The 13,020-nt window shown below is 41.7% G+C and overlaps 1 protein-coding gene across 3 annotated transcripts in view; it reads right to left on the bottom strand.

Moving 5' to 3' along the window:
- Positions 1-11,971, bottom strand: part of sphkap (SPHK1 interactor, AKAP domain containing) — a 119,781-nt gene extending 107,810 nt beyond the window's left edge. For 2 of the 3 annotated variants that reach the window (XM_030395921.1, XM_030395932.1), the window contains exon 1: positions 11,799-11,971. The gene's annotated coding sequence lies outside the window, so the exon portion shown is untranslated. The remainder of the gene's footprint in view (positions 1-11,798) is intronic. The other variant, XM_030395949.1, reaches the window with a different exon arrangement.
- Positions 11,972-13,020: the final 1,049 nt, after the last annotated feature.

Below are 13,020 nucleotides of genomic sequence, written 5' to 3'. Positions count from 1 at the left end.
AAAGAATTAAATTAAGTCCTGTGAAATCGGAAAGACACTTTTTAGCTGGACAAGGCTACACTATGAATTAATTTAGCACTCTGTCTTTTAAGAAATTGTTGAAACATGTTCTTTCAGACAGACATCAGGTTTTAAAGGGTGGAAATGGCACTAGCATTTCATCAGATGTAGCCTAGGTAGCTAGCTAATCAAGCCATTGTTTTTTTCCCAGATTGTTTATTTAATTTTCTGGCTGACTCACTACAAAATGAAAACACTGCACAAGGTTCATCAGCGTGTTTATGGATCCCAGTCGTTTTCTTGCAAGACCTGCCCCAGTCTGTCTCGCATTTCTTCGCTTGTTTACTCTGTACTGTATTTCTGGTTTCTGTCTGTTTTTCTTGTGGTTCTGATACCGTGGTTTATGGGCTGTAGTTTACCTAGTAAAGACACCAACCTCCTTCCCCGTCTGCCGCTACTCATCCCGGGGTCACTCATTCTCCTCGGCTGCTCTTAACAGACTACCAATGCACCCAGGTATGTGTGGACATGGAAGGTCATTTGAGAATAGGCACCCAGCTCCAATCCCCCTTCTTCGTGTTGTCCAGTGGACGACCAGGTCCACGAAAATCTCTGTCAGATTTATTCTTTTTTACAACTGAAAGAAGATGCTTATCAGTTGAACTGATGCTTTTCTCACCTTATTCCATCAAAAGAACAGGTGTACCTAGCAAGCCAAGCAGTGGGATCTGTAGCAACACGGCTCATAAGTCTGCACACGATGGCTACATACATGACATCATGCCAAAAGACTCAGGATAAAGCAAATGTGTCCCAGGCTAAGATAAGTGTCCTCACAAGCTGAGGATCCATGTAGAAGACGAGGAAATTACAGTGCTCTTGACTCTTCTATAGCCGTGTAGAGCTAGTTAGTCCTTGTTTTGTAAGAATAATAAGACAAAATGTAAGACCACTTACTCTACTGTATACTTTATATTTTTACATCAGCCTTTTGTTTTTTGACATCTTATTTCATGTGTGAAATTATTGTTTGCCTCCAGATCTCAATGACCTCATATGGATAATTCTTTGAAACATTCTCTTTTTGGGTTATTACACTCACACACGCGCGCGCACACACACACACACACACACACACACACACACCATCAAGCACCCTCATTATTTAATACTATTTTTTGATTCATGGCGATATTAACACTGCACATTGTCGATCTAAACACAATTAGGGCTCATGCCTCATCAGCATGCCTGGGCTGGTATCCTGTTTATTCCCGCCTGTCCATTCGGCAGCACTCTGGAGAATGTCAGCTGTCATACTGCTGCTCATACTGGTGGATCCTCGTCACTGTCCTGACAGCATCCCGCACGACCCCAGTCCCCTCTGTACACCATGGTGCCCCCCAGCAGGCATGCAGAAATTCACACACTGACACATTCACAACGAAAATACACAAACATATGCTGCTGACACACATGGGAAAAGACACACCCGCCTATCTGCAGTTGAGCACATGATGGATTGTCCTGCGAGGGACCATTTCACCTCTGAACGCACCCTCTCGTGCTTTTTTTCCTCCGCCTCCCCTGTTGCCAGGTTACTGTGTTCACATTCAGATGAGATATTGGGTTAAAATTCACACCAACCTCAGGTGAGGTGACATATGCCATTAATTACAATTTCTCTTGCACCATGGAGATTTTGGTCAAATCACATTTGTTTGCTTGGGCAGTTGGCATATATAGATTAACTGATACGTAATTAGAAAATCAATACAGGAGTCAGAGCTCCAGCTAACCACACACCCAAACCAAATTCAGAAAGAAATTTGTCAAAAAGAAATCAATGCAGCTGTCAGAAAATTAGCCTCTGTTTTCCGATGGGTCGTGTTTGTGTGGGGATGAGTGAGACTCACCCCGCCTCATCGTCCAATCACAGACCTGTATCGATCTGAGCATGTTTCCACACCAATGAAATGTCCACCTGGGTCCTATACTGCCCAAAATACAGAGAAAATGTATATACAAAAAACTAAACCTGTCACAGCACCAAACTGATGTCACCAGTAAACATGCTACTAATTTAAGAAGCATGGTACTGAGGTGGTGCTGACATTAGGGTGCAGGATTATATTGTTACGCTGACATTAAATGGTAGAAACAAAAGCCCTTTTACACAGCGTCTCCGCATTATCTCCGGAGCGCTGGTTCTCCAATTCTCCGCCGATGGTGATTCACACAGAGCGAAGCATCTCCGCCTTCACGTGTGTAATTCACACAGAAAGCCGGCGCTGCGGCTCCGAAAGAGGCGTGACGGTACACGTCATGTTGATGACGTCAGTGTTCCCCTCTGTTAATCCAAACCCGCGGACAGTTTATAATCATATAGATGCTGTTATAATGTGTAGTGATTGAGATCCTGACCCACCAAACATCCTGGAAAGTGAAGGAGTTAAGTTTTTTGGGTTAAATTACATAATTATACATAATCACCATCAGTAAACAGAACGCTGTCTGACTCTGTCACTCGCGGGGGACGGAGGCTGTTTTCTGGGGGAAAGTTCCCTGAAGTCTCGGTCAGGAGAGCTGACGGTCGCGGTGATTTATTTTCGTCACAAACACTCGGTGAGATAAAGTTTTTTGCCGGTGACAGACGCTGTTTTTTGAGCAGAAATGAGAGAAAGAGTCAGGAGGACAGACAGGAGGGCAGACGCTTCTGCAAGTACAGCTGTCGTATTTATTTTCCTCACATAAGTTGCGAAAGACAGTTACAGTTACTACGTTACTTTTGTTCGGTCCTGTAACGTTGCTTTGCGGGGCATTTCTCTGTATTTAGTTGAGTGAAGGACCTGTGTAGTTATCAGACTGCACGACCGACACGCCCTCGATTATCCGTTCACACTGGGATAGCTCACCAATAATGCGGCTCTGATACTACCTCCAGAGGCGGATCAGCGCCGGAGCGAAATTTCCCCCCTCTCCACATCTGAAACTTTCACACAGAGGAGGGTGTGGAGAATTGGCGCAGGATCTCCGCATGCAAACGGCAGTGTGAAAGAGGCTAGTGTCTGTTCACATGGACACGCACTCATACAGTTTTTTTGAGTATTGCTGGATTTAGACTAATTATACTGACATTGGCACTGAAGGACATAATGCCCAATTGGCAGCATTTCAGTGAAAAATGTATCCTACTCTGCTGAGACAGCTGTCCTGTATATCACTGTTTACTATTGTTAGTGAATTTGGTTCATAATGTTTGAAATAAAACATACAATGCAGATTATTTTAGTTGTTTAGTTTAGTTCTTGAAAGACAAATCTGTTACCTTAGTGCATTTAAAAAATCAAAACTTGATAATATAGCCTATCTACAGTGAATAGTTATTACATTGTCAGAGAGAATGACAGCACCTGGCAGATTAAAGTGGCAGAAATAAGGGTTATATTATGCAATGGCAATTTAAATAAATTGAATGTATGTATGATTCTATAAAATAAGTTTTGTGTGAGCATATCTTTTGAAACAAACCAAGTCCATTTTCAAATCCATTTTATTTATATAGCCCAAAATCACAATGTCTGAGTGGGCTTTACAATCTGGACAGCAAACAACATCCTCTGTCCTTAGACCCTCGATTGGAGTGAGTTAGCACATTAGTGCAGTACGTGGGCTCCCTTCAGGCATTAATGTTTTAGTATCTGGCAGTCTGTTTATCTCAGCTGGTTTGCAGTTTTTTTCATCACTGGCTGCTTAAACACTCACAGATAATCACAGATGGAGGGGGCAGAGTTGTCAAAGCTGTTGCAGCAGAATACATTTTTGTTTTTTGTTAGGTAGTCGGCAAAATTAACCTCAAGGAATCTAACAGCCAAATGAGAATGTCCCCTGCTTACAAGTGTGACACCACAGAGAGATGAAATAAAATCTCAGCTTCCTCCTCTTTTAACAGGGGTGAGTTCAAGGACAATGGTGAGCATGGTAAACACACTTCTGACAGTGGTGGTGAATAAAAAGCTGACCTCGGGCAAGTTACTAAAAATACAGATTCACTGTCAACTCTTTCCAGTGAAGTTTTCTGTTAGAACATTTTCGTAGAAAAGTTTTGGGTCCTTGAGTTTTTCCTCTTAATACAATCACACATACCAAACACAGAGGCCCTGACTGGCTACAGAAGCCACACTACAAGCCAGAGCTTGATATAACACGACAATGAATATTGTCAGTGCATCCATCTGCAGCTCTTCGGCTAACATTTGTACCAAATTTTGAGGAAGCTGCCCCAAGGCATTCTTGAGATATGGCATTCACAAGAATGTGGCACATGGACAACCCGAAAACATAATGCCTCTATCCACTCCGTCCATTTACGGATTTAGTTTAATTGGGACAAAGCTTATTGATTAACAGAAAAATGGACCTTCAGTAGAACTTCACTTTCCATATTTCATCTGTTGTCTGATCATGTTTGGTAAAAACAAAAAATTGTATACACAAGGGCGTCACTTTTTGTTGAAAAGTGGTAGGGGCCTTAAGGGCTCAGATCAGTTTAAGACATTAAATGGGATTGTATGAGAATATAATAAGAGAATATGAGAAAAAGAAAATGTGTGCACACTGCACAGTGCATCAAAATTGATTTAATCTCATTTATTCTTTATCATTTCTTGATGCATTATAGCACATCTTTAGCTTGATATGCTGTTTGAAAGATGGGGACAAAAATTGGTGATTTCAAAATGTTGTGCGGAGACAATAAATGTGCTCAAGATAGTCATTTGACGCCGAGCTTCAGTTGAATCAGAGAGCGAGTTCCCTCTCTCTCGCTCTTCTACCGCCCCCGTCACGATCAGCTGACTCTGGGTGTTTACTCTTTCGGCTTAACCAACAAGATTATGCCAAAATCTCCTTAAGCCAATTAAAACGCTGGGGCCCCACTTTAAATCTGTTCTCCTCTCTGCTGCTGTCACTGTCATCTCAGTGAGGAAACCCTTCTCCACCACATTTATCTCAGGCGGCACAGGTCTGAGTTCCCCAGAGGCTTCACTGACCCCCTAAAATACGATGGCGTCAGGATGGGGTCAAATCGCCAAAGACTGTTCACATGTCTTGCCTTTATTTTGCACGTCAATAAACACTCCCTCGCAACAAATCTCTCCCGATTGCAATCATTTGCATTTCAGTCCCAGTCATTGTAAACTACTGAATTGCTATGCACGGGTGTTTAAACGTGTGCATGTTATTAGCGTTGCATTAAATGACTGTAATCAGTAGCTGCCCGGATCAATGCGGTGCAGTCTGCTTTATGTATGGCAGCCACCAACGACAACTCTTTAAGCAAGCCTTTATGTGAGGGATTCCTGGAGCTTTGTCAAAACTTCTCATCCACTCTCTTGCGGGAAATGATCTGATCTGCGGCCTCTGTACTGTTCCCGCAAAGTTCATAAATAAACACTTGTGAATTGAGGCCCGTACGTTTGTGTTCATCGATGGCGACACTTTCTGCCAGGAGTCTGAATAATTTAACACCCCGCATTCCCCCTCCTGTCCAGAGATGTGAGCGTGAGACAGGGTGTTTGTGAGAGAGGGCAAGGGATGGAGATAAGTACCCAGGAAGAGAGGCGAGAGAGAAATCAGATGAGAGCATCAGCGAGTGGAAAACAGTGCGAGACAAAGCGGGACGGAGATGAAAAGAGACCTCTGTTGTTGCGCTCTGCTGCCATTATCCTCCATTGTTGAGAGCAATGAAAGAGCACTGCAGCAGGGAGCAGAAATTGGCCAGAGAGGGTGGACTGGTGATGTAGATGCCATTGTTTCCTAATTATTATTAACTCATTGTTCCTCAGATCTGCAAGAGACATTATATCACCCCGTACAGTAGCATGTTATTGGAATACTCAGTAATTTCCCTACTGTGTAATTGCGCCAGGCTGTTCATTAGCCTTCTTGCATATTCGTGCTTCCTGCGAAGATTAGAACAGCTACTAGTTACTGAGAGCGGGAGAGATAAAGACAAGAGAGAAGGGAGAGAGAGAGAGAGAGGGCAGTCGGACAGCGAAGTAGGGATTTGTGAAAGTGTGGGAGTTATTGTGAGAACGACTGTAACTGGGTTACTCATTTTCTGCCTTCGGTCTTCATCAGTGTGCGCTGATAAACTCTCCAGAACAAATAGATGCGTCTGTAGATGGCGCACTTGTGGGCCACGTGCAAAACCACTGGGCTCAGTAGACAAGTTTATAAATACTGCATTGTAGTTACGCTTGGAAAAACATTTACACATTTGTTACATTTACATTTGTTTTGAATAAATGATCAAATACATGTGTGATTAGTAATAGTAACCATCTCTAGATGACAATGACCGCCATTGGTCATTTTCAGAACTTTTCCACGCGGATCAGTTTTAAAACTTGCAGGAAGTAGCAGATCAAGAACGAGCTGCCACAGCTGCAAACCCTCTATCTATTCAGCAAGCAGTGCTGGGGATTAACTAGTTAGATGTATCAGTGTTATGTAAGAACCTCGGTTTCATCTACACTGGGGGCACTTTTCAATTTTGGGAGACACTGACAGATGACCTATTCAGTCGTGTATGTATGAGGATGTTTTAGAGCATAAAATCAGATTGTGGTTGCACGTTGCATGATGGAAAAAGTCCAGTTATTGACCGACTACAAAAGTTGCTCCCTTGATGTGTTTCTGACGTTCGCTGTAGTATTAAAGTGCACTTGTAGCTGTGATTAAGTGACAAATTGACTGCAGCCTTAAGCTCTAGAAGTAGGATGTGTTTTGTTTTTTTAGTTTTTTCAAATCAGTTAAAACTGACACTACCTTCAAACAAGAGTGGGGAATTCATACCGTCTTCAGCTTTTTTGACAGCCATAGATTAAGAGACAAAAGCTTAAAACATGACAGCACAAACAGTAGAGCTGAAACTCTGCGGTGACATTGATGGCTGCACTGACAGGCACGTTAACTCGCTGTAACCCCGGGGTGAAACACCTCGCTTTATCTCATAAACAAAGTCGTCACACTATCATCACCCACAAATAAAAGTGAAGTCACAGGAGGGTAAAGCTCACTTAACAGCTTAGAACTGATAAACTGTTGCAGCAGGGCAGCTACTTTGGAGAGGTTATATTTGTAAAAGGGAAAGATTAACAAAATGAGCAGGAGTCCAGTTTAGGCAGGATGAAAGAAAGAACTTTACAAAGATTAGCTTGATGTTAGAAGCTTTAACCTTCAAACATGTACATGATTGATTTGTATCTAAAATTCACGTCAGAAATCTCACGTGTTAATATTATCTCTCAAAACATGAAACTTCAGTGTAAATCAAGAAAGCCTAGAATTTGAGACCAGTGCCGCAGTAAATGTCTCCTTGTTTTGATGTTGGTTAAACATCAGACAGTTTATTGATCTGTTGTGATAATCTCTTCTAAACTTAATTTAAATAATGACTAATGAATGCTTACATTCAAATGAAAGACACAAGCCATGTTTCTTTCTTAAAACCTTAATCAATGTGACGCCACAGGACGTGCAGCGTCTTGTTGAACAAAACGTGACTAATTTATGAAGACATGTCAGTGATCTGTAAAGGTTCTAATCCCTCAGATTTTCATCACACCAAATCAATTATTTGAAACTTTTAATGGCCGACTATAATCAATTCATATGCGCTCAATCATTGCTCGTCTTTACAGTGGTTCACATCGCCTATTGCACAGTCCATCACTCCAGCATTAGATTCAAATGGAATCCACACCCAAAGGTTTCACAACAAGGATGAAAAATCAACCGTCTGAGGATCAGTTTTCATGTCCTCAGAGAAAGAAGTGTGTAACTTCAAACCGTAGATCTAATGAGGGAAATCTGGCTACAGCTTCAGAGGCGGAGCTCAGTTCATTCCACAAAAAGCTGCCAAGTGTTGCATGAAGGCAAAAAGTTGGACTTCCAAGATTGTAAAATTACCAAGATCTTCCACGTACTATAGCTTCTGCCTTGTGCAGCTCATAGAGCATAAGTACCAGTGCCCCCCTGCCATCATGAATGAGAGTTAAATGTAATGGTGCCGCTACTCTGGACTCCAAATGTTAACAGACTAACTAAAGTATGATGGTTAAATGAGCATTTTTGCAGGGGTCGGGATGCTCAAAAAGTGTTTTACAGATGCCTCGATCGCTATGCAAGCTTGAGGGAAATAGTATTTTCGGGCGGTAAGCATCACGTGACATTGTAAGTGTGTGATTTTGGCCACTATGTTAAATTGTCCTCAAAGCCCAGGGCTGTTCGAAGGGGCTTGTTTCAAACAGAACTGTGGGAGGTAAGTATCAGTAAGACGCTATTAGCATCACCACCAGTAACCACAGGTGGTGTAAAAAAAGACACAACTGAAAGGCTTCTGTTCCGCCCCCACAAAATACATATGTATCATCCAGTTGTAGAGTTAAGCAACATTCATGGATGCAGAGTCCATTGCAATATTAGATCTTCAGCCTATCTACTGTTGAAACACTGAAAAAGTGTAAATGAAGCTGGTTCAGTAACAATTGTACCAGGCCAGTACGTCATAACCATCATAAAAGAAGCAGCTTTTCAAACTCAAGCTAGCTCTCCTTGGTGGAAAGTAGGAATTGAAGCCAAAAGTAAATCGATGTTGATCTGATGATGTGCAAACACACACACAGACACACACACACACACGTGTCTGTGTTTGCACATCATCAGTCATGTGCCATCAGCCGGAGAGTTTGCCTCTGGTATATTAAATTTTTTTCTCTGTGGTGTCATACTTCATATGTGTCTGTGTTTGTGTGTGCCTGAGCTGCAGCACTGAGGTTTTTGCTAAAGCAGCAGCAAGGCAGCAAATTAAGCAATACCCGCTTGGATAAAGATCACAGGAACAATATGAAGCAATCTGAAGTGAACAAGCTGAACCTTTGGCTTTTGGGAGCTTCAATTAAAAGAACACTTTCCCAACCTTATTTTCTAGTGTTCCTGAGGTGCTGCGGGTGGCAAAGGCCGATCACAATCTTGTTCTTCCTTTCTCTTACTCCTTTCTCTGTCTTTTCTGTGAATGTTACTCATCCTTTCTTTCACACACACACTGTGTCTTCAGTGAGTAAAGTCATACTGCAAACATTATACCCTCTACTCTCATGCTACTTTTGATGTAGCCTTGTTCTTTCTGAATCCCTCTTTAAAGCTCCCTGTCTCACATTATTTGTGTGATATTTATTGATATTAGAGATGAAATAGAGCAGATTAGTGCAATAAAATAAGACAGCAGAAGACTATTAAAATTGTTTTCCTTGAGCGTTACAGCTAAAGTGTGTCTTTGAAGAGAAAAAACAGACAGAAAAATGAGACAGCGAGTTAACGTTCCCTCCACTGAAGCTGCAGGAAGCCGTCTAAACCGCCTTACACTAATCCAGTTAGCATCCCCATGATTCCCCTTTGTGCTAAACAGTTACAGATGTCATCAGCCATACAAACATGCATTCCACTCTCCTCCCAGATCACACATTTCAATTCAATACTGCATCGTAGTGTGCAGTGTAAAGTCATAGCATTCTGATGATAGGACACAAGATATCAATCAACAGGAAATCACACAACACACACCCTGATGGACATCAATCAAACTGTGACCGCGCCGCAGCTGCCAGTTCAGCTACAGAGGAATCTATGTCCTTGTTGCTCATAATACCATTTTGTGCCTCAATGGGTGTTAGTCTGACTAGTCTGACTTCCTGACTATTAAATGGATCTCCATCAGATGTCTTACATACATTAATGTCTCCTTAGGAATAAGTGTAATCACTTGGTGATCCACTGACTTTAGCGCCATCACCAGGACAACCATGTCCAATACTTTGATTTATGGCTGAAAAGCTAATGACATTCCCATCAGCCTCAGCCGTACTTTGTTTTAGCGACAGTTAGCAAATGTTGGCATGTCAACAGACTGGACTAAAATGGTGAAAATAAGCATGCTAGCTAGGACATTTTGAGCATGTTAGCAAGCTTACAGAGCTGCTATCATGGTCAAAGACTCTTACTCTCGAGTGTCTTTTAAAGATTTTGTTTAAGCTATCTTGTCATCAAAAACTAATTTAAAGGTTAAATATACAAGTGATTTTAAACATTAATACACCAACAACTACTTGCTATACAAAGATATATAGTAGTGGCGTCATGATGTTGTGACCTGAACAGAGAATGATGTCTCACTTCCTCTCTAGGTGTAATCTGAGGTTGATCTGCTTTTTATTCTGGTACACAGGCTGGCTGCCAGAACAACATTGTTTTGGTCTGACACGCCAGTGCTATAGACTAACTACATGATCACATCCCACTTAGAATTCTGTATGTTATAGAGTAGATATCTCTTATATAATCAAAAAGTAAACTCTTGTGAAGTACTTGTAAGGGGCACTACAGAAAGATCCTCAAGTGACAATAATTAAATGTGAGAGATGAAGACTGTAGAAAGAGAATTACTAAAATATGTATTTTTGCACTCTGGGTTTTTACAGGATGAATCAAAGCACCACATCCTGCATGTGCCAAAAAAACAAACGTGAGATCTATATTTAAATGGGGTCGAGACACGTGGAGGTATGTCCTCCTATTAACACAGACATTTAAAAGTAAAATCAAACGTTGGATAACCACAAATATAATCAACGTATCCAAATCCTGCTAAAGCATCCTGTTGAAAAACACTGAAATGCAACTGGGAAATATTTCTGAAAGGTCACTGATCTGCTAAAATAATCTCTCCTTGGCACGGCGTGTTTGTGTGATTGTGCATTTTGGGTGCATGAAGTACCATTTCATCTTTCGACTGCTGCCACTCGTGCTGCCACATGTCACAAGAACATTTGCAACAGAGACAGAGTGGGAGAGCGAGAGCGTGAGTCCTCCAGTGACTGACGGTTGCTCATCTGTCTCACACAAGCATTGACTCTGCAAACTTAACTAGACATTCAGCAGCGCGCCGGAGCTCAACATTACAAGACAGCAGTAAAGGCTTAAAGGTGCCATATGTAAAAGAACTTACTCCAAACAAATTCAGGGCAGGAAACAGTACCACCTCAAAGTTTCTTCTTTTCAACAACTGTCAACAATGAGCGACATTGATCAGCTAATGCTAGATCGCCCATGATAGCAGATGTTCACCAGTCTAGAAGAAACATTGTCAAGGCTAGCCAATTAGCGAGCTAACTTTGATGGATATTTTTACTACACAATACATAAACGCCTTTGACATAACATCAACAATGTTCATGTTGGGTCATATTTGAATGTTTTAAACTAAAACTCTAACATTTAGCCCCTTTAACTATATTTTCTGACAAACAGATGAAGAGTCAATTGAGACTGATGTGAGTTCTGGCCGGTGTACAGCGGTTCAATTTTAACCTGTGACGTCTTTTGAGACCTGCTGCACACATAAAACGTACGTGTGTGCAACAATGTAGGACCATTCAGTGTAACATATACCAACACGACACTCGAGTCATGCGGCGGGGATGCGAATGAATTCAGACAAAGTGTTTTCTGAAGTGTTTTCATATGCTAAATGTAATCACTAGGGTGCAAGGAAGCCAAACAAGAGGAAACAAGTAATTGATCACAAAGACCTTTCATACGCACACACACACATTTCATACACAAGTAAATATCAAAGGCATATGCACCCACCCACCACCTACGCTATTGTTTACATCCACAGAGGAGGCACATCAAACTGCAACAGGTATTATCACAAGATGGTCAAAAGCACTCACCACGATCTCGAGGATCGATCACATCGCCTCTGTAGAACAAGGTTCCACTGCTCGCTCTCTCTTTTTCTTTATAAACGGTACTTTTATAAAAAAAACAGTCCCCGCTCTCCCGCTGCTTCTATCGCTACAACCTCTCAGTGAGGCTTAGGATAGAGGGTATTTGGCTTGTGTTAGTGTGTGTGTGTGTTTGTGTGTGTGGTTGTGTGGTTGTGTGCCTAATCCCTGCTGAGTAGAGTGGGTGCTAGGCAGCAAATGTTCACTGGAGAGTTAGACACACAAAACAGGGGCTAAATTGGGATTTGTTATGTGGTGGGGACCTGGTTTTATGATGGTGGCTCCAACTGTCCTTGTTGTTAAGTTTGATCAAGCGTTAATCAATAGTTACCTTTCACAGGTACCTATAGTTGAATAATCGAGTAATACCCCTCCTTCAGCTCTGTGAAATGCCCATATGGATTCTTTTTACAACACTTCTTTCTTTGTATGTAAGTGCAGACTTTCAAGTTATTACTAATAATGAGTAATAACGGCATCACACTCATTTAAGAGGCGAATACGTGCCCACACATCAGATCAGATCATTCTGTTCTGTGACTGAGCAGAGTAGGTGTTGACTGTCAAGCTATAGACCGTCTAGACGAGTAGTGATTCAGTTTTGTGTTGCCACTCATGTAAGAAATACTTACCAGCCCACACAAGAAGAATTTGAGTAAAAGATTGGTGGAATATATTTCAGGCCCACGTTCTGCTTGTGACATTCTGCAGCCTCTGTGAGCCTCTGTGAGCCCCGGATCACCCGTTTCTAGTCCGAGGACTCAATGCACTTGATTTACTAACTAGCCCAGAGTCCCTCACTCAAACCAGAGTTGGTAATATTGAACTAGTCTGACTCACTGGTGTATAAGCCTGCCATTCTCCTGCCTTTCAAGGAGTTAAGAGTTTTCAGAATCCCCACCACTACAGGAAACAACAATAACCAACGACTTAGCAGCCTACATGCTGAAAATGTCCACAATGCCCGGTTATACTTTCAAAATAAAGCTTGCTGACACAGTTCACATGGTATGACATATCATGACTTTTGGAATGTTATTAATCTTGGGTTTGGTTAGGTTTAGGCCCAAAACATTTTTGGCTAGGTTTAGGAAAAGAACATGATTTGGGTTAAAATAATGACTTTGAATTGTGTTATTTACGTAACGCAACACAACTGTTAATTTAC

This window comes from Sparus aurata, chromosome 2 (assembly GCF_900880675.1).
Source record: "Sparus aurata chromosome 2, fSpaAur1.1, whole genome shotgun sequence".
Taxonomy (NCBI): Eukaryota; Metazoa; Chordata; class Actinopteri; order Spariformes; family Sparidae; genus Sparus; species Sparus aurata.
This window is presented reverse-complemented; position numbering and strand designations above follow the sequence as displayed.